Source organism: Pinus tabuliformis, chromosome Q (assembly GCF_031772625.1).
Source record: "Pinus tabuliformis cultivar Carrire ecotype Pingquan chromosome Q, CPIR1, whole genome shotgun sequence".
NCBI lineage: Eukaryota > Viridiplantae > Streptophyta > Pinopsida > Pinales > Pinaceae > Pinus > Pinus tabuliformis.
This window is the reverse complement of record NC_142296.1, coordinates 1,248,611,881-1,248,634,362: the sequence shown is the minus strand read 5'-3', so window position 1 is coordinate 1,248,634,362 and position 22,482 is coordinate 1,248,611,881. Positions and strand designations below refer to the sequence as shown.

General features: G+C 35.7%; 1 pseudogene; it reads left to right on the top strand.

The window, feature by feature from the left end:
* Nucleotides 1-12,624, top strand: part of LOC149224343 (chaperone protein dnaJ C76, chloroplastic-like) — a 122,812-nt pseudogene extending 110,188 nt beyond the window's left edge.
* The last annotated feature ends 9,858 nt before the right edge of the window (nt 12,625-22,482 follow it).

Sequence of the window (22,482 nt, the reverse complement as noted above, 5' to 3'; positions counted from 1 at the left end):
ATACTCAATTCCACTTTGTTAGTGAGAAATTACAATTCAAAGAAATTCATTTGAAATATTGTAATACATGTGATAATGTTGCAGACATTTTCACTAAGCCTCTTGGAAAAGTTAAGTTTCAAATGTTTAGGAAGATGTTAAGCATATTTGTGAACCCATTCTCCATTAAGGGGGAGTGTTGAAGATAATGGAGAATACGCTAGAATAGGTAGAGTTGGTTCATGTAACCTCAGGATAGGAATTAGTTTCTATTTCTTAGGATGTTGTTCTAACTTCCCTAAAACCATGTTTTCTATTTAAATTGTAATGTGCATGAACATTGTAGAGTGTTCTGCAGAACTAGACTCTCCTGGTTCAAACTCTCTTTCATAGAGATGACCAGTGCGTTTTATTTTATTAATAAAAACATTGCCATTTTTATCAGAACACAGAAAGTTGAGTATATGCTATAGAGATACTCACCCCTTGTAGACATCGCTTCAACCCACGTTCATAGAGAGGAATTAAAACACAATAAATTTAATTTCTATGCATGCCTAGAATAGAGAACATTTTTAGAAGGATTACCATGGGTTCAGTGTGCAAACTCTGTCTCGAGTTCTTTTTCATTTGCGTTTGAGCCCCTAACATTTTGGAGGCTATACAATTTTAGAAATTTTCATTTCTTGGGAAAATATCATAACAAACTAAAGCTACCTAGAAACTTGTCTTGCTAAATACTAAAAATGCAGAGAAAAAATATTTTTCTCAATATTATCAACAACTTAATGGATTACATAGAAAATATATAGGAGACAAAAATAATTAATGACTTGAGTAACTCTCAAATAGAACTCAACAAATTTGGATTGAACTCAAACTAACTATGACACTTGGATGGGATGTTATGACACCTAGCGAGTGGTTGGAATTAGTTTTTACAACACTCCCCCTTAGTTACAACTACACAAATTTAAACTAAATTCTTGTTGATTTAAGTCTGAGCTACACTTACAATTTAAAAAAAATGGCATTAGTTAGATTTTCTTTTCTTTTTACTTTATTAGATTTTTGTTGTTGTAGGCTTCAAATTTCAGTTTCTGGTGCAACTTTTCCATTTTTCTAGGTTGTCCATATATGTCCTCTACTTGTTCAAGGGTACGCTTGTATGAGGACTTCCACATGTCATCTTTTGTTATGTGCTTTTCATAATATTTTGGTGCAACATACTTTTATAATAAAAACTAATCTCCTCAGGACTCTAATATATAAAAATCCCATTAATGTTTTCATCATCCATGTTGTCTCCAATGTTCATTTCTTAAATTTTTATGCAAACTTCATCAAGACATGGTGTTGCAAGCCATGCTTCAAGGAACTTTCATTCTTTTTCAAATTTTGTTGCTTCTTTCTGGTTTTTACTAACATATACACACTCAAAATCAAATTTAAAATTAAAACCATTTCTATAATTTTATTCGTTTTTCTCTGCAATGAGAGCTTTCTCTTCTTGTACTTTCTTCTTTGCATTTGTCTCTTCCACTTCTTTACTAACCTGTGTTGTTGCAAACAGTTTGTCTTCCACTTAGTTTTCAGACTCAAGTGGGCTTTTGTCACCAAATAATAGTTTATCAATAAGATGTTTTTGTGGCATCATATGCAACCAATCATCATTATCCATCTATTCTTCATCGAACTTAACATCAACAAATTGAATTGTTGGGTTCACCATAACATTGGTTGCTTCAATGGAAACTTCATTGCTATCAACAAGAATTGTTGATGGATTCACCAAATTGTCATCCCCTTATGGCTGTGCACAGTGGGATTCAAGAGAATCTGTGTCCGTTTTCTGCTTCTTTTGCAAATTCTTCACAATCATCATCCACTTGTAGCTTAGCACAATGGGATTCACAAGAATTTGAATTCTATTTCTCTATTTTTGATAATATACCATCATCATTGTCATCCAATTTGAAATGGGATTCACCAAATTCTTCATCTCATTGTAGACCTCTTGTTATAGATGCACCTTCATATTCAACTTAAACACTCCCCCTTACACCAAAATTCTTCTCAAGGGTGTCCCAAGCATCCTTGCTTATCTTTGCATCTCTCACATGAAGGGAAGAATGTTATCATCTACTTATGCTTTTATTTTCATGCGAAGACATTATTTTTCGATTTCGCTTCCAAATCTTTCAAATAGATATCAAACATCCTCTGTTGTCGCTTTGATCTTCCTAGCGCTTTTCCAATTTGTTGAGCACTGACTCATTATGGTTCAACAAACAAATCAAACTACAAACATAGCGACTTCTTTGTTGTTAACTTCGAGCTCTAACAAGAATGGTTGTGGCAGTGGCACACAATGGCACCACATAGCAATGGTGGCTCGAGAATCTCAAATTGATTCACGTTCAATACAATCTTTATCCAAATTTCACAAAAAACACTTGGAAAACACCCTTTTAATTTAATGAAAAAACCCTTTTACATGAATATGAATAACAATTCCGTTTTTTAAATAAAGACCTTTTTTTTTAATTTGAATCTTCCTTCTCCTTTTGTGAATAAACAAAAGGAATTTCAACAAAGCCAACATTATATTAAAACAATACAATTTGAGCGTTCTACAAATTACATAGAACAAATCCATTTTAACATAAATGAGGAAGCCTCCCTTTTTTAAGAACAAAACATTCCTTCGTGTGAGACATTTAAAAATTGGCCTAAAAGACTTTCGTGCTTTACCTTCGATACACGCACACACCTTTGATTTTACGCTAATTGGACAACCTTTGTTTTAATGAAGAAAGTTTTCGTGGCTCGTAACCTTGATTGTTTGTGCCTCGTGGCTTGTGACTTTTGTTCATTTAGTCGATTTCTGGAAGACTTTGAGTTGGCAGACTGTAGTTGCGTCCTTTTTCTTTAATTATTGTAACACTACCATCTCAACTTCCGATATGGACGCATGCGATGTGATGCAGAAAAATTCAAATCGGGAAGTTTGTCGTTGTCATCGCACATTCTCTCTTTTCACGGATCCAACGAATCTCAGAGCGTTTTTGTTATTTTTTTGTTTTTGTAAAGTTGGAGACTTATGATTTCTTCTTGCCCTTCAATGATTTTGCTACGCCAATAACACATTCTTTATCCTTTCTGCTTTGTGACTACACTCGTCCTCACTTTGATAAACTTTTTAAAAATTCCAACTTTTTCTTTCGTCTCACTTTTGGAACTTCTCCACATACCATGACTACACTCGTCCTCACTTTGACGAACCTTTTAAAAATTCCAAATTTTTCCTTCGTCTCACTCTTGGAACTTCTCCACCTAGCCTTCTTCACAGTAGTGACTTTCGTCTAACATCAAAGGCTTTTGGCTATTTTACATTTTTTTGTTGCTCTCTCAATGAATCTTATATAGCCTCACACTCTTTTGTATGTTGTTTGTATGTTGCTGGCAAGAGTCTTATGTAACCTGACTTTAATACCATGTTAAAGACTAAAAATGTGGAGCATAAAATAGTATGAATAATCAAATAGATTCTATAGGAGAGAACAATAATTAATGACTTTAGTGAGACTCAACTGGAATTTAATTGAACTAGGTTGAACTCAAAATGATTGAGACACCTAATAGGTGGTTGGAATTAGTTTCTCCAACATGTCTAAACTACCTAGCATCCCAGTTGGACACCTCGAAAATGTACAAAAGATGGACAACTCAAAAAACTAATACCACATCATTTCCTAATTTTTCTGGTATCAAGACACTTGGCTTTACATCTAAATCCTAATATTTATAAATATACAAATTACATATGGATGGAATTTCCTTTTCCCTTTGGAGATTTACATTACCCCTCTTAGGCATTAAGCAAAATGCGTTGCCTACGGTTGATGCTCTTACATCAAATTCCCTGTGTTAAACTTTTCCATGACCTCCTCATCATGTGTTTTAATTCCTTCACTCTTCCTAGGACTCATAAAAAAAGGTGTTGTTGGCCATGTATCTCAGTGTCTTGTTGCGTCATGCATTACCTCAAGTTTCCCATATGCCAAATTTGGTTTTTCAGTTCCTCACATGAATTTTTTAAGTGGATTTGCACACTTAACTGTATCTTCTTGTTGTTCTTGTCCTTTTGATGTCTCTTGTTTTGGAAACCTTTTCCATTTGATTCCACACTTTATCAATTTTGTCTTTTAACCCTATTCGAGGTTGAAAGCTACTATATTATTCTTCCAGCTCTAGTTTTACATGCAAAATATTTATCATTTGATTTATTAGTGTCTCCTCTAATTTCAGGTGTCATCACTCTACAAAATTTGTTCATTTACGTGTTGTTATTCATTTCCTTTAGTCTTCTCGAGACCATATCCATAAGTTGATTCTGCCTTACTTACTTCAGCAATAGATTTTGACAATTTTTTCCCACAATTTCATTCTTTACCATGCATGGTCTTCACCTTAACTTCCCAAGTAAAACAACTTGGTTTTCTCCCTTCTCATAACATATTTTAAACTATATTCTACACCAATTCCTTATAAATACATTCCTTCATTGTCCTCAATATTTGTGACCATTCAAATGGTTGTCCAACTCCAACACATATAAAGTCGACAACCAGGCACCGATTATCAAACTTAAAAGCATAAGGTCGTATGCCCTTATTTAATGCCTTCACCATATAATGTTTATTTCTATCTCTTAACCAATCCAGGGAACTTAAAAGCATGAGGTCGTATGCCCTTATTTAATGCTTTCACCCTATAATGTTTATTTCTATCTCTTAACCAATCCGGGAAACTCTTCACCGATCTCTTTGCCAATAGGATTTCACTTCCAATACTCCATATATCCCGTCTAATTTTTGGTGCTCCCTTTGAAGCTCTAATGTTTCCTTTATTCCCTATAGACAATTCTGCAAATTCCCTCCACGTGGTAGTTTGTAATATGACCTGAATTTACATACAACATGTTAGTTTTAAAACAATGAGCCCATCTAGCCTCCGTTGTGGCCTTCACCACCCATTCCTTTTCCTTGCTTGCATACTTGACTCCAAGATTTTCTATATCGGCTTCATCTGACAACTGAGGGTTATCACAAAAATGTTTACCATTACCCTCTACGTGTTCTTCTTCAAACCTTGGATTTATTAACCAGCGTTTAGACAACTTGTCAAAAGAATGTTGTCCTTTTTTCCCGTTACCCTTTTTATGGTTGACTACACAAGTCAGCTTGGTTCTTATTGTTGCATCAAATCATTTGGTCATTTGTCCAAGGGATCTTACATTCTCTATTTTGTTCATTGGGGCAACGTCATTTTCATATTCTCTGCTTCCTTTCCGCGTAATTGCTAGTTATTTTTCTGTAAACATTAAAGCCGGAAATTTATATGTTTAAGTCGCTTAAAAAATAACATATTAAATTAAAAAAATTTATGATTAACATAAATTAATTTATAAATTATTATAATAAAATTAAATTAAATTTTAATAAATATTTTATTTTAGTGAGTAGATTTCTTGAATTGAGAATTTGAATTTGTTGATGACTTATATTTTTGGACGTATGTTCTTATTAAGATGTATGATGTTTATACTGAACACGAGGCTCATTTTATGGAAATAGAGTTTTTTTTTTAACATATTGTTTCTGTTTCATAAGTAAAGTGTTCACAAAAATGTTAGAAACAATTTTCCATAAATCTCATTCATTATGAAATATTTTATTATTATTAATTCAATTATAATAAAAAAAATATGAATAAATTATTTATTAAAATAAAAAATAAATTCCTCTAAAATATTTACCTATAAGGCATTTTTACATTTTCAATTGTGGAAGAGAAACTAACATTTTCGCTGTCTTTTAAAGATATTTCCAATTGTGCAAGGGAAACTCACATTTTTCGTTGTCTTTTATTCATATTGTTGAACACTTAATCCTCAATGGGTTAGTGTGGAAGCTGAATAGACAAAAAGAAGTCCAAGAGACCTTGGGATGTGAAATCCAATGGTCAAACAATGTACTATAAATGTATCTCAGTTGTTAATAAAAGATGTACTCTCATGTTTTATCTTTCCTATTTGTTGTTGCCCATGTGTGTTTAACATGGTATCAAAGCGAGTGATTGCTGGTCCTGCTCCAATTTGAGCCACTTGTTTTGTGGTCTCTATATACATGTGAATTCTACCTTTCTCCTAATCAGAATTGATTAGAATTGCCAGCTTATAGAGTGTCAGATTTTGCCCATCCAACAACATTCTTGACAGCATTAATTAATGCCCTATCTGCTTGTCAAAATTGAGCGTTTTATTCCTCATTCTGTGACATATTCTTTCCTGCGCTCTCTGTGGGCTCTCTGCCATAACCGTTGTTTGTCATTAGCTGCCACCTCTGTCTATTAGGTTTGCTACTTACATGCACCAAGCCGTTTCATCTAATTATGTCTCTGTGATTCTGAATCTGCTCTCTGTCTGCCATAATTGATTCTGCGCCATTCTGCGCTCTGTCTACCATAATTATTTCTGCGCCATTTCTGCCATGCCTTAGCTCTGAAAACATTCTGAATCGCCATTGAATGCCTTGAGGCCGTGCTGCTGCGTTGAATGCCTTGAGGGAGTGCTGCTGCGAGAGTTTACTGAGTTCACTGCGTGAATGGTGTGTGAAACGTTGATGGTGTGTGAATCAAAGCCTCTATCTGCACGAGAGAGTGTTGATGGATTCCAGTTGATTCTCTGATGGTTCAGATCCTAGAGGTATTAACCAAAGCTCTCTGTCTCATGTTAATGTTAGCTTCTAGAACATTTCCATGAACGCTGAAGCTGTCGTGGTCTCCACATCCCACACTATTAATATATCTGCAATTTGTGACCATAAAAATCCCGTGGTATCAGATTCTGTGGGCACCAGTACCAATGTTACATCACGTTGATGAGGTGAGGTGATTCATGGTTGGCAATTGGGTTATCTAAAATGTTTTATTTAAATGGATTTGGAAAAATTATTTTGATGAGATTCAGGTGAAGTAATATTAAAAACCATGCTGTCGACGCCTGTGTTAAAAACCCCGTAAGGTTTCAATAATCTTGAATGGCAACTCGTCTTTATTGTTAATTCAAGGCTCTGAGTTTGAACCATGTGAAAATTGGTTTGTGGTAGCTGTCTTATGATGTGTATGAGCCATGCGTTGAATGTACATGGTATCTTGAACTGTTTTGAACGCTGCCCCTATTCGTTTACGCTGCCATATATATTTACACTGCTCCTGTACAGTCTTGGGTATTGATCGAACAACTGAAACGGGAAGCACGGTCCTCGGTAACTTCTGGGTTGTTAAAATTTCCATTGCATGAGAGCTGTTGAGTTGGATTTGTGGTCTAGCCATTGTGGTCTAGCTCTCACCCAGTTTCGAGTTCAGGAACTGAGCGTGCTCCAAGTGTGTTTAAACCTCCATCAGTTTAGGGTTCAAAAACGTTAGATTTCTCAGTTGGAGGGCATAACATTGTTGTGCCTACGGAAGGAAACTCGATAAGCGGTGCACCATCTGCAGAATTAGGAAGCCGAGAAAGCGAATACAAGCAGAAGCAGGCTTATATCATAGTGATTTCTACACTGGGTGGAATTGCTGTGGTCTTGGAAATAACATCCTGGATCATCTACTTTCACCGGCGTGACTCATAAGGCTCAAGGACCTCAAACAGCACAGCTTCTAATGGGGGAAGGAAGAGGCCTGGGGTCTAGAACTAATTTGGAATGATCAGGCATCCATACTGCTACACAGGATTAGCAACTGTAGAAGTTTGGGACAAATACATGGAAGCCTGGGATGGTTATTTGCTCCCATGTCTCAGTTCAGGGCTGGTATTACTATCAGTCTTGTTATAGATAAAATATTATTGGATAGCAGTTGTGGTATATTCTTTTTGAAAATATCGCTAATGGATTTTTGTTAAATTATTTCATGAGTATGAGATATGTAGGTGTGAAATTTGTATTTTCTATATATAGTGGAAACCATTTCCTTTTGGTAGTGCTTATTTCTGGGATAGTTTGGCTAAAGTTTAGCATGTTCAGTGGCAGAGCGAACATGACGCTTTTGTTAGAGGGGTTGGTCTAGAAAGGACTTTATTGACATGGGTTTTGGTTGGTTTTCATCAATGTCTCTCACATGTAATCTCTGTATTCTTTGGACTTGATTGATGGACTTGCATTGGAGAAAGGGAAGTACGACTTCTTTTGAAGTTGGTATAGAGATTCTTATGATTTACAGATTCAAGTCTCCTTTTTCTTTTCTAAGAGATTCAAACAATCTCTTGATGTTCTTTTATTAGATTCATATTTTTGAAGGTCATGGTAAAATGCTATGGTATATATGACCAGCACTGTATAGTTTGCTAAGTATTTGGACATGTAAGGAGGTCTATCACTGTTGTTTCAGTGTGCTAGAGACTCATTCCAATGCCTATGACCTGAGCAAGTGTTGGAGCAACATTCTGGGTCTGAAAGTCCTTGCTAGAATTTACTCTCATTATTTATCTTCATTCCCAGAAAGTGGCAAGATCAGAGAATATTGATTTGTACCCCAGTCAAAGCATATGAGCATTCAAGTCCTGCCCATGACATGGTGTTATAATTATTGAAGTTTTGATAGCCATCATTTCTGATTTGAAAGTGAAGGAGTATTTGAAGGATCCAAGCAAGTTTGCAGTTGCTGCTGCCCCAGTGTGGCATTGTATTTAAAACTCATTATAGTGCATTGATTCCTTGCTTCGACTGCTGCATAAAGAGTTTGGTGCGCTGATTGTAATCTTTTATGGAGAAAAGTTTTGTCGGTTGTATTGTCAGAACATAATGCTGGTCATGAGTAAACTCTTATTTTTTATGTAATGGATTGTAATTGGTGCTTGTTGGTTGCACACTGATCATTTGCTGACATTTATAAAGGATATTGCTGTGTAATGTGAGTGGGTATTGCTTTTCTGCATTGAGTAGTAGTTGTGATCAGTTTTTAAGGTGTAATTCTGACATTGAAGAAAAAATGGCTAGAATCAATGAAGTATTAGAGTTCCTCAAAAATCTGATATTGTCTACTAATCATGATACATTAAAATTTAGCAAAGCTTCTCTCACAGACATTCAGGTCTGTCTACAAAATGCACAAGAGAAAATTTATTTTTTGCAGCTTGAATCACAGCTACAGCAAGAAGAGCTACATCAAAATAAACATCATTCTGAACCTATTTCTCTTCATAACATTGAGACATCAATCCATCAGCAGCAAGTCAATAATGTTATAGTCATTCAGATTTAGTACCCAATAAAGCAGCAAGGTTATATTCAAATGCAGAAGTTCAGCTTGCACTTCCCAAGCCCATAATCAGACCTTGGGAACAGCTTGTCCACAACAAGCATAGAACTGGTCTTGGATATGACAAGGAATTGTTCTTTCATATTCCAAACTACTCAAAGTCCATTCAGCTTCAGAGTGTTGGATTCATTCGTGACAGTTCACCTTCTCCTCATGACAATTCACCGCCAGCTGTTCCAGATTTTTCCCCTCTTCCAGAACAACAACAGATCGTGAAATGCCAACAAGGTGACCGAGTTGGCCATTTGAAAGATCATTGTTTTGATCTTCATCCATGTAAGCACTGTCATAAAACCACCCATTCTTCAAACAAATTCTTCAAAAACAAACGTCCTGCAAGAACAAAGATTCATCTTGGATGGATCACTTCTTGGCAATGGGTATCAACAGCCAAAAAGATATTCCAATGACATGTCAAAACTTGTTCCAGAGTATTGAACAGTCTTGCAATTGAGTTTTCACCATCATCTCACCTTGTATCTAATAGAGGGGAAATGATGGTCATCTATAAGCTTCAAAGTCACATCAAGCGAGCTTGAGCCACACCCTGCCACACCAGTTTCAGAGTTGTAGCCAGAGACAAAGATGTCTGTGAGCATGCCTTCAGTTGGTAATCTGGGACACTTCCTCTAGCAGAATACTTCAGCTTCTTGCCAGTTTTGGAAGAATTCCAGGAACAAAATTGAGAACACTTCCTCTAGAAAAACACTCCAGCTTCTTGCCAGTTTTGGAAGAGTTCTAGGAATTGCATTAAGCATTCCAGAGTTGTTGGTCATCCTTAAACCATCACAGGTTGAGACTTCCTTTTTCAGGTTGAAGTTCTCCCTTTTATGCGAGGTGAGACCTCCCTTTCATGGTTGAAGGTTTCCCTCTTCAAAACAATAGGAACACTTCCTCTAGTAGAAGACTTTGGCTTCTTGCCAGTTTTGGAAGAGTTCCGGGAATTGCACTAATCATTCCAATGTTAGTGGTCATCCTTAAACCACCGCCCTTTATACCAATATTTCAGAGAGCACATTCAGCCTAGTGCTGCCATGCATTTTTACACATTTTGTATTATAGCTCTCTTCTTGGACTCATACATAACCCTTCAGACTAAGGGGGGGGAATGTTGGACACCTAATCCTCAATGGGTTAGTGTGGAAGCCGAATAGACAAAAAGAAGTCCAAGAGACCTTGGGATGTGAAACCCAACAGTCAAACAATGTACTATAAAAGTATCTCAGTTGTTAATAAAAGATGTACTCTCATGTTTTATCTTTCCTATTTGTTATTGCCGATGTGTGTTTAACACATTGAAAATGCAGTAACAAAAATCTCATGAAAGTGCCCAACACCATTTGTTGCTAGAAAGTACAAATAGGGCGTGAAAAACGGAAGCATAATAATATATATATTCAAATATTTTTAGAAAATAATTTATTGGTAGTGCAATTCCATAGTAGTTCTAGCCTCTGGGGCATTTCATAAAAGGGGAGAATAAAGGGGGAAAATGGGCAGATTAGCCTGCACTAGCATCAGAAAGCAAGCCAACACTAGTAAAATGAAAAAGTTGTTAAACAAGAGCTTTCTACTCAGTACAAACCCCATCAGCCTCAACAAGTTCTCTTATACGTCACCATAACAGTATGGTAATAGAGATCAGGGTCCCAACTTTGTCAACTGCATGGACCTACACATTTATTTTTAATCCATAGGAACATCTTCGACAAACCTCCTAGGCATATTTCTTTCCATCATCCTCAAAATGCACTTGGACCTCAGAAGAAAAAGAATGGTTGACTTAGTTATCTATCTCACTCGGATCTAGGATATTTATTTGCAAAAAATTGTTTGTCGAACATTTCCTGTGACATGCACCTAGACCTCGCAAGAAAAAAAAATGGTTGACTCAGTTATCTGTCTCATCCGGATCTTGGAAATTTATTTGAAGAACATTGCTTGCCGAACATTGCCTGTCGATTCTTATTAACCAGGATTATTTTGTGCTTTCTGATGTGAACACCTGCTTTGCATATGACCAGGTCTTGGTCCGAACATTTTATTGTGCTTTCATTTTTTTTGAAGGAAAATCTGGGAGGGAAATAAATTCTCTACCATTTGCCTGTAATTGGGCACTATTTGCATTTTGTCCATTTTATTCCTCTCAGACCTTGTAGTGTTGATTACAGTGTTTGATTCAGTAAGGAGTAAGAACATGAATATGAATGAAACATAGATTGAGACCATGCAATCGACCAAAATTTATTTGTGCAATCCACACTAATTTTTAGATTTTTAGAATGAATCATACACCTCTTAGAGCATGGCACTCAATTACTAAAACTAGCACATAGACTAAGTGTTCACTAAATCTACCATGCACAATTTATGGACGTGACCCAGGTTAAATTGAATATTAACACAAGATACTGGCATTATATTTAGGTGAACTGAATTTAAATGTGACTTATACATATGTTTTGATTCGATTGATGTTTAGTTCTTGGCATTGTAGAGTCGGGTGGAGACATTGGATTTGGAGGGTTCTTCAGGGCAGCCTTTGTATTCCAAGTGGTTCGGCTCCACGTCGGAGGATCACACAGTGTTTGTCAAAATGCGCTTTCGTGGTGCCCAAGACATTTGCTATCGAGACCATTTATGGCCAAGCTCGAGTCGTCGGGAAATGGGCCGATTCCTGCAACACTGTCGAGGACGCCATCGGAGGATGACCTGTTGTTTGCATATCGTAAGTTGAGGTGGGTTTATTGCAGTCTATTTAAAAGGGGAACGCGTAGTCTACTGAAGCTGTCTTGAAAGTTATGGAAATTTCTGTCATATTTAGAGAAAATCCAACTAGGATTTTTGTAAATCCAAGTTATAGTTGTTAAACTTCAAAATTTTAGGTGTCCTAAACTTTTTTGATGGTGCTGAATCCATTTCCATCCTAAAAACCCAATTCAAGCACTGCCTCTACAAGATTTTTTGAATTTTTTTTGCCGAGACAATTAATGTTGTTCCTTGAGAGGCAATTAATGTTGTTCGTTGAGAGGGTTTCTAAGATTTCATGATGAAAACTACAGACGGGTTGGAAGGGCCAAGTTGCACGTGTTGGAGTTGCTTATGTCTAAGCAACTTTGTGTTGTTGTTGGAACGAATGCTAACAATAGTGTTGGAGCCAGAAACATGAATGTGTTTGTGGAAGAAGAAAGATTGTTGAAGAAATTTAGAAAGAAGATGTAGAAGGCATCCAAATTCGAGGTTAAAATTTTTAGAATTTCCTGATGGACCAATTCAACCATAGAAAAAGAGATATTAAAAACTTCAACAATCTTTAAAAACCCAAAAACAAAACCTAGGCACTTGTTTTTCAGAATCGCACACTGTTTTGTACTTTAATCTCTTCAAAATTCAATGGCTTACATCAGTTTTTGCTTTAAGTGTAATAACCATTATGAATATAATTTGCAAAAATTACATTAGATTGCTAAAATTAAATATTAAAAATAATGTGAAAAGCAATTTAAAAATAAAATGGCGATTAGGGATCTTGTTTTGTACTTTAATCTCTTCAAAATTCAATTTCACATTTCCTTTAAATGTAAGAGCCATTATGAATATAATTTCATAATTCGCAAAAATTACATTATATTGGTAAAATTAAATATTAAAACTCATGTGAAACGCAATTTAAAAATAAAATGGAGATTAAAAAAATTCATTATGTGTAGAGGAACCTATCTGATTTAACACTTAGTCGCATGGAAGGCTGTGGTGGCATGCCTGGATGGATAACCATCGGGTATGACCAGCTTCTCTTATGAGGATGGACTAGTAAATATTGTTGGCCATAAAAGAACTTATACACAGCCTGGATTTATTGTCAAGATATGTGTATAGTTGTACAACCTTATTTCTAAGCATTTGAGGGCTGCAACGGAAACAAAAAGTAGCTTTATGGAGAGAAAAATTGGAATGTGTGCCAATATCACAACGTACTTATTGTACAGGTGGAATTTCTAGTTTCTATTTTCCAATATAAATAATTTTGGAAACTAATATTTTTAGAGTTATTGTTTCATTAATGTACGGGGTAGTATATGTCACTCATTGGATTTTATGTGATAAAAATCTAACAAATCATATATACGGCCTTGTACACCAATATACTTATAGCTCTAGAAATATTGATAAATGATCATTTTGGTGTGTACCAAACATCTTTATGGAAATCCAGTCATATTTGCTAAAGGGCACTCAAATCATTCCTTATTCCCTGCAATTAAGCTGATGAAGAATTATGTAATTGCAATTTGCAGTGTTCAAATCAAATTTTAATTTTAATCAAGTGGGTAGATTTAGAATCTCAGATTTACTCAAGGTCATGATGGGAATTTCTGATAATTCAAAACAAAATAACTGAACAAAGAATAATGCTCTGGTTTAACACAGGAAAACTAAAAATTGTTTTTGCTGAAAAACAGGGTTTCACACATGCACAGAGAACTAGTATTCATTAATAAAACCAACTATTACAACATGTCTTCCTCTGACTGAGGGATTAACACAAGAATGCTTTAGTTCCAGAAAAAGAAATTCACTGTCTCCCTTGGAAATTACTTTGTCTCTGCTTGCAAATTTCTTTTACACTGATGTGTGTAAAAACATTTCTTCTACTTACTTTCTTCACGCGCTGTTGCGCATTACATTGCATAACTTGAACAAAAAACAAATTCATTCATGCTGCTGAAAAAAAAGGTTTCTTCTTACATTCGCTGCAGTGAGTTTTTTTTATTACATATTCAACAAACAACTAGACATAACCCCTTGTTTTACTTGTGCCATGAAAACAAAAAATACTCCTGTGCATTAAAAAAAACAATAAAATTAAAAGTTTTACCTACATTTACCAACCATAGTACATTTATTAATTACATCACATGGTGGTAAATTAATTTCTCATACGTCCTTGTCAGTCAAACGAAGGTCCTTCTAAAAACAACAAAAAATTTGCCGCCACTACCATAACCGTTGATCTGCACGAAATTAATCAGACGGCTGACGGTCAATCCCGCATGGACCTTTCTGCTGAACTTTACGCGTCGGGGAATGGTGGTTTTGGAAAGGACTACTCAGACACGTGTCCACCGTTGTACATGCTCGTTGCCTCCCCAAGAAATACCAGCTTTCGGGAAAAGTGGTGCGGGGGATCGCTTGATGGTTTTGGCGCTGTACGATAGTTGAAAATAACATTTCAACACTCCCCTTTAATTTCAACTGTTGGGTTATCAGTCATACCCAGACATTTCCTCAAAAACTCAAAACTTTTCTGTCCCAATGGTTTGGTCAAAATATCTGCAACCTGCTCCTGAGTTCTACAGTGTACTAAAACAATTTCACCATTGTTTACTAATTCCCTGATGTAATGAAACCTTGTGTCAATGTGTTTCATTCTCTTATGAAACACAAAATTATTGTATAATGCAATCGCTGAGCTACTGTCACAAAAAATCACAGTTCCTTTTGCTTGTTCTTGGCATAAGCTCCTTAACATCCTTCTCATCAGAATTGCTTGACACGCTGCTGCTGTAGCTGCCACATATTCTACTTCTACTGTAGACAACGCTACAATAGGCTGTTTTTTAGAAGCCCATGAAATGGCTCCTGAACCCATGTGAAAAACATAACCGGATGTGCTTTTTCGATCATCTACACTTCCAGCCCAATCACTATCAGTGCATCCAATTAAATCTAAACATTCTGAGGTAGTATATAAAATGCCAAACCTTTTAGTACCTTTAACATACCTCAGAATCCTTTTTCCTGCCTGCCAATGTGCTTCTTTTGGCCTCTCCATGAATCTGGAAATTAAACTAACATCATGCATTATATCTGTCCTAGTTGCAATCAAATACATGAAGCTGCCAACTATGCTCTTGTACAAACTAGGATCAAATTCCTTGCTGTTGTCCTCTTTGCTAAGTTTTAATCCCATCACTGTGGGAGTGATTGCTGCCTTGCTCTCCTGCATATTAAATCTTTCCAACACTTCATTAACATATTTCGCTTATGAGATAAAAATCCCATTTCCATTTTGTTCTACTTCTATTCCTAAGAAGTATCTTAGCAAACCCATGTCAGTCATTTCAAATTCTTCTTTCATGACTGTTTTGAAATTTTCAATAAGGTAATCATTATTACCTATGAAAATAACATCATCAACATATAACACAACAATTAGTATTTTACCATCCTTTTCTTTGATGTAGAGGGTGGGTTCTCCCTCACATTTTTCAAATCCATTTTCTAGTAGATAGGAATCTATCCTACTGTACCACGCTCTTGGTGCTTGCTTCAGCCCATAAAGATCTTTCTTCAATCTACACACTTTGTGCTCTTGGCCTTTCTTTTCATAGCCTAGAGGTTGTTCGATGTAAACCTCTTCCATTAACACTCCATTTAGGAATGTTGATTTCACGTCCATTTGGTAAACTTTCCACTTGTTTTGTGCCGCTATGGACAACACTGCTCTCATGGTTTCCATTCTAGCAACCGTTGCAAAAGTTTCCTCATAGTCTCTCCCATACTGCTGCTTATATCATTTGACAACCAGTCTTGCCTTGTGTCTTTCTATTTTGCCTTCAGCATTACTCTTGGTCTTGTAGACCCATTTAACTCCAATGACTTCCTTTCCTTTTGGTAGTTCAACTAAATCCCATGTCTTGTTTCTTTCTATGGCATTGATCTCCTCATCCATAGCTTCTATCCATTTCCTATCCTTAATTGCTTCTTTGAAATGAACAGGGTCATAAACATGACAATATAGAGCAAACAAAGAGTTCATACCTTCATTTGCTACCTCTTGTTCATAAATGTCACTTAAATTTCTAAAATTCTTACCTCTTTCATTTGGTGTACAAGTGCTTGGAGAAGCACTTGAATTTCCTCCTTGTGGTGTGCTTGAAGAAACACTTTCATTTCTCCTCAAGGGTGTCCCTTATTGCCCTTGCATTGGTGCTGCTGTTTGGGGATGTATTTCAGCCATCTCCTCATCATCTTCATCATGTGACAAAGAGTTTTTAACATTCACTGTTTTCTCTATGCTTCCATCCCAAGCTTCCTCCTCAATGAACTGAACATCTCTACTCACAATAAGCTTCTTGGTGGATGGGTTATACAACCTATAAGATTTGGATTCCTCACTGTATCCAATGAAAATACATTTCTCCCCTTTGCTGTCCAACTTCTTCCTTATTTGATCTGGAATGTGTGCATAAGCCACACATCCAAAAACTTTCATGTGGGTGACTCCTTACTTCGTCCCACTCCATGCTTCTTTCGGCACTCTGTTCATGACTGCTTTTGTAGGGCATCTATTCAAAATGTATGCTACACAGTGTACAGATTCAGCCCAATAATCATTTGGCAAATGCTTTGCCTTTAACATACTCCTCGCCATATCCATGATTGTCCTATTTTTCCTTTCGGCAACTCCATTTTGCTGCGGAGTGTACCTAGTGGTAAACTGCTTATGAATTCCATTTTCTCTACAAAAACGTAGAAATTCTTTGGAGATATACTCACCTCCTCTATCAGTTCTTAGGACTTTGATATGTAGCCTGCTTTGGTTTTCTACTAGTGCTTTGAAATTGCAAAATCTTTCAAACACTTCACTTTTGTTCTTCAGGAAATAAACCCAAGTTTTTCTAGTAAAATCATCAATAAATGTTAGTATATAGTGGCTGCCTGCAAGTGATGGAGTTTTCATTGGTCCACATAAATCTGAGTGAACAATCTCTAAGGGTGATTTTGCCCTTATGCTTTTCCCGGATGGAAAACTTTCTCTGTGTTGTTTCCCCAAGATACAACCTTCACAAATGTTGTCTTGTTTCTCTATCAATGGTAATCCTCTTACCATTCCTTTTCTATTCAACAAGTTAAGACCTCCAAAGTTGAGATGTCCAAATCTCAAATGCCACAACCAATTTTCAAGTGTCACTGCTGCTATTTCTTTTCCATTTTTTAAATCTTCTTTTATTCTGAGAGGGAACATCCTATTCCTTGTCATCTTCACTTCAGCAATACATTGTTTGTTGGGTGTTTTATCCATGATGGTGCATACATCATCCACAAAGAAAACATTGTACCCCTTTTGAACAAGTTGTCCAATACTTAAGAGGTTACATTTCATTCCAGGAACATAATAAACATTTGCTATGGTTTTCTTTTCACCTTTCTTTGTTAAGACATTTACTTCTCCTTTTCCCATAACAGAAACTTTATTATCAGTCCCTAGTGTGACTTGTGACTTCACACTCTGATCTAACATAGAAAATAGGGCTATGTTTCCTGTCATATGGTTACTGCAACTGGAGTCTAGAAACCATACATCTTCACTCTTTTCTTCAGCCATATTACAAGCTAAAAACAAATTATTTTGGCTGATATTTTCTCTAGTGAAATTTGCAATAGTTCTATTATTCATATCATGTTGCTTTTTCCTACATTCATTTGCATAATGCCCATATTTTTTAGAATAGTGACACTGGACATTGGATTTATCATACCTTTGTCCTTGAGCATGATGTTGTCCACTTTGTTGGCTGCTACCTTGGCCTTGGTTCTGATTTGGATTGCTGCCTCTTCCTTGAGCATTTTCTGGACTGTTTCTTCCACCTTTGTTTTGGCTTCTGCATCTTCCTCTCTTGTTTCCTTTGCCTTGACCTCTTCCTCTTCCAAAGAACATCTAGGTCTTAAAGGCATCCTCTAGAGATGAGTTTTCATTTCTACTCAATCTCTGCTCATGTGTTATCAGTGATGCATGTAGTTCATCAACTGAGAAGTTTGTGAGATCCTTTGTCTCTTCTATGGTGGTGACAATCACATCAAACCTTGAGGGTAGGATCCTCAATAGTTTCTCCACAATCCTCCTTTATTCAAGAATCTCTCCATGAGACCTTATCTGTGTGACCAGACCAATCACATGTGTGAAGAATGAGTCAATATTATCAGACTCCTTCATGCAGAGAGTCTCAAAATCTCTCCTCAGCAATTGTAGTTTTCCTGTCTTCACTTTCTCCATGCCTTGATAGGCTATCTTGAGAGTTTGCCATGCTTCTTTGGATCTCTTAGCTGCTGCTATCCTTGGGAACACACTCTCATGCACTGCTTGATACAAAAAGTAGAGGGCTTTAGAATCCTTCTTCTTATTGCTCTTCAACATATCTTTCTCTGCCTGAGTTAAATTATTAAAACTCATTTTCATCTGCTGGTTCTTCAAAACCATCCTCAACAAATTCCCATAAGTCTTGGGAATCAAGCAAAGCTTTCATAGTTGTTTCCCAATAGTCATAGTTTTTCCCATTAAATTGTGGGAGCTGGGTATTACAGATACCCATGCTAGTACTGGCTCCAACCATTCTTGCACTCTTAACTATGCTTCAAAATACTTGACTGTGTATTTAAAATAACTCATTGTCCTCAACAGTAACACAGAAAGCTAACGTGAGAAATACCTTGGATTCTTTCTTGACTGAGTCTTCACTCTGCTGGAGAAGCTGCTGCAGCAAGAAATCCTTCCTTCAGCTTTTTTGACACCTTCAAAGAGCCTAGACAAGCTCTGATACCATGATGGGAATTTTTGATAATTCCAAATAAAATAAATGAACAAAGAATAATGCTATGTTTTTAACACAAGAAAACTAAAAATTGTTTTTGCTGAAAAACAGAGTTTCACACATGCACAAAGAACTAGTATTCATTAATAAAACCAATTGTTACAACAGGTCTTCCTCTGACTGAGGGATTAACACAAGAACGCTTTAGTTCCAGAAAAAAAAATTCATTGTCTCCCTGGGAAATTACTCTGTCTCTGCTTGCAAATTTCTTTTACATTGTTGTGTGTAAAAAAATTTCTTCTACTTACTTTCTTCGTGCACTGCTGCGCATTACATTGCATAACTTGAACAAAAAACAAATTCATTCACGCTGCTGAAAAAAAAAAGGTTTCTTTTTACATTCGCTGCGGCGAGTTTTTTTCATTACATATTCAATGAACAACTGGATATTACCCCTTGTTTTACTTGTGCCATGAAAACAAAAACTACTCCCGTGCATAAAAAAAAAACAATAAAATTAAAAGTTTTACCTACATTTACCAACCATAGTACATTTATTAATTACATCACATGGCGGTAAATTAATTTCTCATATAGCCTTGTCAGTCATACGAAGGTCCTTTCGAAAACAACAAAAAATATGTCGCCGCTGCCATAACTGTTGATCTGCGCCAAATTAATCGGATGGCTGACGGTCAGTCCCACACGGATCTTTCTGCTGAACTTTATGTGCCGGGGAATGGTGGTTTTGGAAAGGACTGCTTAGACACGTGTCCGCCATTGTACGTGCTTGCTGCCTCCCCAAGAAATACTAGCTTTCAGCAAAAGCGGTGCGGGGAATCGCTTGATGGTTTTGGCGTTGTACGACAGTTGAAAATAGCATTTCAACGGTGTTTTCAACTGGTCAACCCCTGGATTTACTCAATATTACAATTTTCAATGACTGAAATGGCATTTTGGTGTTAAACTGAAATTCCCACCAAATTTTAATTAGATTATAGAAAGATTAAAAAACACCAAAATGTGATCCGATGACTTAATATACCATGGAAATCTACAATCCCACGTAAAGAAGATTTTAAGGGATATCAAATTGAAAACTCTGAGTTCTGAGTTTACATTAAACGTAGCTTGGAAAATGATTTAACATTGTGTGAGATTCTTTTTTATTATTCCTATCCTATATTAACTTAATGTCCCACCTACAGTCCAGGTAAAAGAGGATTGACATTGTATGTACGAAGTTGGCCGTAATAGTAGATATATTTTGTTTTGTAGAAGTTTGTAACAATAGAGGTTGATTTTGTTCTATATCAAATTTGTTAGGATGGAATTAAATGATCGATAAAAGAAATGAAAACATAATGAGAACTTAAAAAAAAAAAAAAAAGATAAATTAAATTATAATTTTATTTTAAATAATTATATTAATATAAAGTGTAATATCTTATAATATAAATTTTATTAATTGATTAGTTTTTTTTAATGTATGTGTGTTATTTCAATATAGAGAACCTATCTTGATTGTAGATTCAATTTTGTTTAGCAAATCTCTCAACCACATACCAATATTGGAATCTAGTTAATGTAGAATAATAATGATACACATATAAATACATGAGTGCTAACTTAAAATAGAGAAACTTCATTCATTTCACATTCAATCTCAATATAGAGAAACTATCTTCATTGCACATTCAACTGGGTTGAGTAAATCTCTCAACCACACACCAATATAGGAATTTAGTTAATGAAGAATATCTCTCAACCTACCTAAATGTAACAACCTCATAAGGACTTGGAACATACTCCTTTACTTAAAAATCATCACACCTAATATGAGTAGGAGTTATAACTCTAACACTCTTCCCTTAACAACTACTAGTTTTGATCCTTGGCCTTTATAAAAAATGTTGATGTTCGTGTAAGGAAACAACCATCCAATGAAATGCATGGGTACCTGATCATTGAAATCTAAATATACTATGATATCCTTCATGTACATGGTTTATTCAACCATAATATCTTCATACATATGATTGTACAATCAAGGACACCTACACCACCACCATCATTATCCTAGGTTTTATTGGATTACCCATAACCATGCATTGGGTTCTTCAAGTGACCCTCAATCATGCTTTGGGTTTTCTCAGCTGACCCTCAACCATGCCATCTATGCTCCTACATCAGACAAAATCTAGAATAATCCTTGTTTTCTTTCCTTTCATAAGTGATCTCTAGATTACCACAAACATTTTTGGGCTACACATCATCATTTGTCTCATGTACAATTACAAACTCTATTCATGGAGATACTAGATACTCCATCAACTCAAACATAATTATATAGACTTTCTTACAAACACATGTGCGACTGACATAACAACATGGTCATGAGTCTATTTTATAAACTCGCAAACTTTCCTTTTGTTTTCTATCATCATATAATATTTATTGTTGTTGTTGCAACCAACTAATATCCACTTCCTCCATGATGCTTCAATAAGCACTACCTCTACCACAAGTACTATTTTCTACATTCTTTGGGCCAAACACCAAATATATTTGACTACTGTAATCAAGACCTTTTTGTCCTCCATACTACAAATCCACCATTCTGCTCCGAAGATTTAGCCTACAATCAATATTAGTTATCTCAAGTGAGAAAAATGCAACTCACTTCCACCTCAAAAAGGTGTCCATGCTCCTCCTTTCATTTGAAGAACTAAATCATCATTGAACAGCTAGAAACCAGATGTACCACTTAAACTTTAGATCGCATCTGACCATTAAGATTGATTCACTGACCATCCTATGGACCTACTTCCATCTACCAAGATTCATGTGTGCCATCCATTGTACTCACCAATTTTCTATCCAAATAGTCTAGATATATGATGTATCCATTTCATCCTTACATTCTCTACACGTGATAATCATACCTTCTCATGAACCACTTGACAAATAGTTCATGGTGCAAAAATCATAGCTATAACAACCTTCTAGCTACAACACTTGTTACTTTGCAGACTTTGGAATTCTCTTACATAACAAAACATTACAACATTACTATGTACATTAGCAAGAGATAAAATGGCACAATGATGGGGATAACATCTTCTTCCTTTATAATCATAGATATACTTGGAGTCTTCATCTATGTCTTCAACCTTTACATAAGTTTGAACTTGTTTTTTTCTCCACTTCATGATGGTTTTTCCTTTTGCATAATTCTTTGTGTCTTCCTAATGTCTAGTAGTCAATGATTCCTGAAAATAAAACTTGTCGATTATTGGAATGACTAGCTCCAACATGGACAAAAACTTGTGACAATAATAGGTCAATCTAAATGTCATTTTAACAACAACCAAAATTACCACGACATGACATACTATCTATGTTCAATACATATTAGAGCTTCATCTTAAATTCAAAATTGAAGTGTTGAGTAACAATGATCATGCCTCTCCTTACAATCTATAATCTATACTTTTACAACAATCCAATCCTGAAAATATTACAA